The sequence below is a fragment of the Equus asinus genome, chromosome X, assembly GCF_041296235.1.
Source record: "Equus asinus isolate D_3611 breed Donkey chromosome X, EquAss-T2T_v2, whole genome shotgun sequence".
Classification (NCBI taxonomy): domain Eukaryota; kingdom Metazoa; phylum Chordata; class Mammalia; order Perissodactyla; family Equidae; genus Equus; species Equus asinus.
Window position 1 is genome coordinate 95,213,613 of NC_091820.1, and position 5,045 is coordinate 95,218,657.

The 5,045-nt window shown below is 45.5% G+C and overlaps 1 pseudogene; it reads left to right on the top strand.

The window, feature by feature from the left end:
* The first annotated feature begins 528 nt into the window (after window positions 1-528).
* LOC106823083 (sodium/potassium-transporting ATPase subunit beta-3-like) lies at window positions 529-4,727 on the top strand (annotated as a pseudogene).
* The last annotated feature ends 318 nt before the right edge of the window (window positions 4,728-5,045 follow it).

Below are 5,045 nucleotides of genomic sequence, written 5' to 3' on the forward strand. Positions count from 1 at the left end.
GGGCCTCAGGCTGCTGGTGCCTACTGTTGCGGACCACCTAGACACGCTCCCTCCTTGGGGTCTGCAGTGGTGTTATGGGCTTTCCCAGCAGCCGGGAGCAGGATCACCTATAATCGCAGCTCTGTCACTGTCAGAGCCCACAAGATCACACTTGTCCACTATAGGTCCCAGCAGAGCTATCAGTATCTTCTGCAGTCTGTCGTTAGCTCACCTAGCTGTGTTACTTTTGCCCCAGGGCCTTCCAGCCTTGTGATTGCTGGTCGGGATCTCTCCACTAGTGCTGTGCAGAGGCTTTCACTGAGGCTGCTGTGGGAACCTGGAGTTCCCCCCTGGGCCATGTAGCCATTCCACTGGAGCTCCACCCAGCCCCAAACCACTCCCACGGAATCTCTGGGAGCCCCTTGTCCCATCTGGGACACGGCCAGAGTCCATGGGCCCAGCAGCGGCTTGCAGGCTGCTGCCTTGTGGGGAATTCTGCTCTTTGGGAGCTTCCTGGCGTTCTGAATGCTGGGTGGGGCCTCTCTGCTAATGGCAAGCAGAGGCTTTCCTTGCTGGCGGTGCAGGACCCTAGAGTTTCCCCCTGGGCTGCGGAGCCAGACGCTGGAGCTCCACCCAGCCCCCAAGCACATCCATGGGAAGTCTGGGTGCCTCTTTCACCGTCCCGTGCACAACCAGAGTCTGTGGGCCCGGCAGCGGCTGGCGGGCTGGTGCCCTGCCGGGGAATCCTCTCCCTGGCAGCTTCCCGGTGTTCTGAATGCTGGACGGGGCCTCCCTGCTAATGGCGAGCAGAGGCTTTCCCTGCTGGCAGGTGCGGGACCCTGGAGTTTACCCCTGGGCTGTGGAGCTGGGTGCTGGAGCTCCACCCATTCCCGAAGGACATCCACGGGAAGTCTGGGTGCCTCTTGCATCGTCTCGTGCACAGCCGGAGACCGTGGGTCAAAAAGACTTTTGAAACTATTTTCAAGTAAACATAGAATAAAGCATAATTATTGTTGAAAAGTTCATTTATAAACTCTTATCCCATTTAAATCTATTTAATTTACTTGTTCTTAACAATTGTGCTTGAATTGCTCATGAAAATTTCACGAGACATTAAACAAAGTTTGCTATCATCTTAAGTTACTTTTCTTGTTGACCAGTCAAGCAAGTATCAAAAATATCACAGAAGCCAAGATCCTAAAAAGTTAAAGATATGGTTCTTCTATCATTTTTTTCTTACTGACATGCTTGGCATGCATCAAGAAATTCATTTTTATTTTACATTTTGTTCTTAGGTTGGATTTATAGTTTTATAATCTTATACATCTAGAAGAGATAACAAGCTTGTTTGACTAGTAAACTTAGGTAGAAAAAAATTGTATGTCTGCATCATATTTAATGCTGACAACTCTGAAGACATGCTTGTTTTTATTTTACCAAAAATGTAAAAACTAGATTTATTTACCAAATATTATCCAATGCCATATGAACTTAAAAAAAATTGGAGTTAGTTTCTATATTTCTGAAAGTTTTAGGAATACTCAATTAATATAAATGCTCATTTATCTCCAAGCCAATTAAAATAGAACTCTTTTAAGGGATTTAAAAAATTAATTTGGCAATACCATCCGAAGGTAGAAAAATATCACTTATACATAACACACATGCGTACATACATAAATATACAGACAGATGCAGAGATTTTATTCATTCTAAAATTTTAGCCATGAGTCAGTAAAACATAGTAACACAAACTCAAACTCACTGGTTTATACAAAATAATTACCTCTCATCTTTTCTCTACTTCATATTTTCATCTGAATTGTGTTTCTGGCAAATGGGACAAGTCAAGGTTACCTGCTTACCCGTATTTGTGAAGCAGATTGAAAAAATTTTTTCTGCCCTGGTATGCATGTGGGGGTCACTGATGCCATGCTGTTGCTGTTGTCTCTGCAGTTCCTGGCTTTGCTGCTGGGGCCACAGGGATGGTAGATGCCTCAGCTGTGTCTGGGATCACCTGGGTCAGAAACTCCGCTGCTGTGGTAGGGGGTGGCTGATTGTGGGGAGGGAGCCGGGTTCACCGGGCACTGTCTCAGCTGTTGCCTGTTACCTTGTGGCTGCACACCTCTGCCACTGCTACCAGGCTCTGAGCCAAGGCCGGGGGGCCCAGGATCATGGGGCTCCTCCTCCACTGCTGCTCCACTTCCCAATACCACAGGTACCGCTGGTGGCTGGCTGGCCAGAGTTGCACGTGCACCTCCGCTGCTGTCCATCGAGTTGTCTGGAGCTGGGGCAGCAGGCGCAGCCACCTCAGCTGAGGATCCGGGGTTCTGGGTTCTGCCTCTGCTGTTCTCCCATTTAGCCTCCTCTGTGTGCTCCAATCCACCACCTTCGGATGTACCAATGTGTGAATTCCTCCAGCATCTTGGTGTGTTATGGATGTTTTACTCGCCGTAGATTGAAGGGGAGAGACAAAAGGACCCTCTCATTTCTATAGGGCGGTTTTAGTGCATTAAAAAAAATGGAAATGGCATAAGGATTTTCTCTTCTTTTCCCAGCTCCAAGAGATAATTCATCTTACAATACAGACGTATCAACAGACACCATTTGTAAAGATTTCCAATTTATTCCTCACACCACTGTAGTGAAACGAAGGTATTTGTCACATCCACTAAGAAGACTGAGGCTCAGAGAGGTGATAACATATAAAACTTTATCAGTCATTTCTAGAATACAGCAGAGGTTCTCAAACTACCCTGTGTCATCAACAGGACGTGTAAACACTTACTGCTGGGCCTCATCTGGGTGAGGCCCAAGGATATGCACTTCTAACAAGTTCCCAGCTGATGCTGCTGGTCTAGGGACCACAGTCAGAGATCCCCTGATGTGGATAATAAAAAAACAAACAAAACTGGCATTTACCCCTTACAGAGTACCTAGAGAATCACAGTGAGCTGAGAGGGCTGGTGGAGGTACATGGCCTGGGGTCAAAGCAAAAGGGACCCAGCGTGCAGTGTGCTCAGGCCCGTGATCTGGGCCATAGACTCAGGCAGTGGGTGACACTATGTGTGAGGGGACCAGTCACTGGTCCATAGAACAGCTCTTATAACATTGTGATTTCATCATATCTCCCACCCTGGGGAGCCCTGTGGGTGAGGGATTAAGCACCAGGCTCCCAAGATCTCCCTTGATCTTAACAGCTATTCAAGTTACTTATTATTAAATCCCTAACTCAGACCAGGATATAGGAAGTTAGGGGAGGTTAAGTACATCAGGGAAACCACCTTGTAAATGCCTGCTCATTAGTGGAAACTGTAATTACTCTAAAGCTTTCCCATTGTGTCCTGAAGCCGCCAGGGTTCTGAATGCTGTGATCTCCCTGGGCAATTGATGCCCAGGGTATTACCTCTTTTTTTAATAGTGAGCTATATTACTTTTAAATGATAACATTACTGAAAAATTTAAAATGCTCAGTGGCAAAAAGCAAAACAAAACAAAACAGAAAATTTTGTCTGAAATGTCTGGAGTAAATATTTGAAAGTTTTCTGGGACTAATTCTCATGATATATGAAAGCATTCCCAGTAACCGATATAGAAAGATGGGCAATTGATGTTGTGGTAGGCAGCCTCTAAGATGCCCCAATGAGCATATGTGCTGCTCAGGGCTCTCAAACTGAATGGTGCCAGAAGCTGGGGACCCCTTCCTGATGCCAAGCCCTAAGCATCAGGGCCTGAGTGCCTGGGTCCTCCTTTGTATGGAGCGTGCCAGTCGGGAGAAGCCTTGGTGGAGGCGCCGGTGGTGCTGAGCAGTACTGGGAAGCTAGACCCTGCCTGATGCCGGGGGAGAGGGAATTTCCATCCCTGACCCTATCTTATGACTTGTCCATGCTGCCACTCCAAGAGGTCGGAGGAGTGCGAGTGAGCGTTAAGTGTGTGGGTTGCATGAACGTGCAGTATGACTTAATCACACAAGTACCTCGTACACGAAGATGCACTTTTATTTGGACAGTGAAAAGACCCTTAAAAAGGTTTGATCTTGCTCTTCTACCTAGTCTTTCACGAGTTTCTGGCTGCCCATTTCTCATTCACAGTGTGGGCTATGCTTCAGAATTTGAACAATGAGGTTCAAAAATATTGTGACCAGATTCCTAGTCCAGGACTTATGTTTTTTCCCAAAACCAGTGACTGTGTGGGAATATTCATTCAGTAGGTCTGATCCAAAGTCCTATAAAGGGTACATTGAAGACCTTGAGAAGTTTCTAAAGCCTTAAGATTTAGAAGAACAGAAGAATTTCGTAGGCTGTCCTGATGAAGCACTCTTTGAACAGAGAGGGTCTAATTTATGTTGCATGTCAGTTTCCTGTTGTTTTGCAGTGGTGTGGATGATCCTGAGTTTGGCTACTCCAGAGGAAAATCTTGTATTCTTGTGAAAATGAGCAGAATAATTGGATTAAAGACTCAAGGAGAACCAATGATACAATGTATTTCAAAGGATGAAAACACACAACTCTATCAACTTATCCTCCCAATGGAATTATAGACTTAAAATATTTTCCATATTATGGGAAAAAACTGCATGTGAAGTATCCACAGCCATTAGTTGCTGTCCAGGTTACCTGTGATACTAGTAGTACTATATAAGAAGTAACAGTAGAGTGCAAGATTGACGGCTTGCCCAACCTAAAAACCAGGACGATCGTGACAAGTTGTTAGGACGAGTTGTGTTCAAAATCACAGTGCTTGTATAGTTTGATTTAGGACATCTACACAGAGTAAATATTGTGTTGTCTGTCTTCATTTTGTATCAGCTGGACCCGCCCCTCTAGAAATATGAGACCACCTTGGAGAAAGGTGAGTGGTACATGTCACTAGGGTGACATCATAATGTGCTTCCAGATCATAGTGTTCAATGTTTTCCGAAGTAACTGTCTGTTGCTTCTGCCGCCTTTTGAACCAGTGTACAGTCACCAGATAGGGACCATGAACACCTAATTCTGAACATGTAGGATGGAGGTCTTGTCCTATTTTTATTTGGTTTAATTGCCAAGTGTCTAAAGCTTAATGTG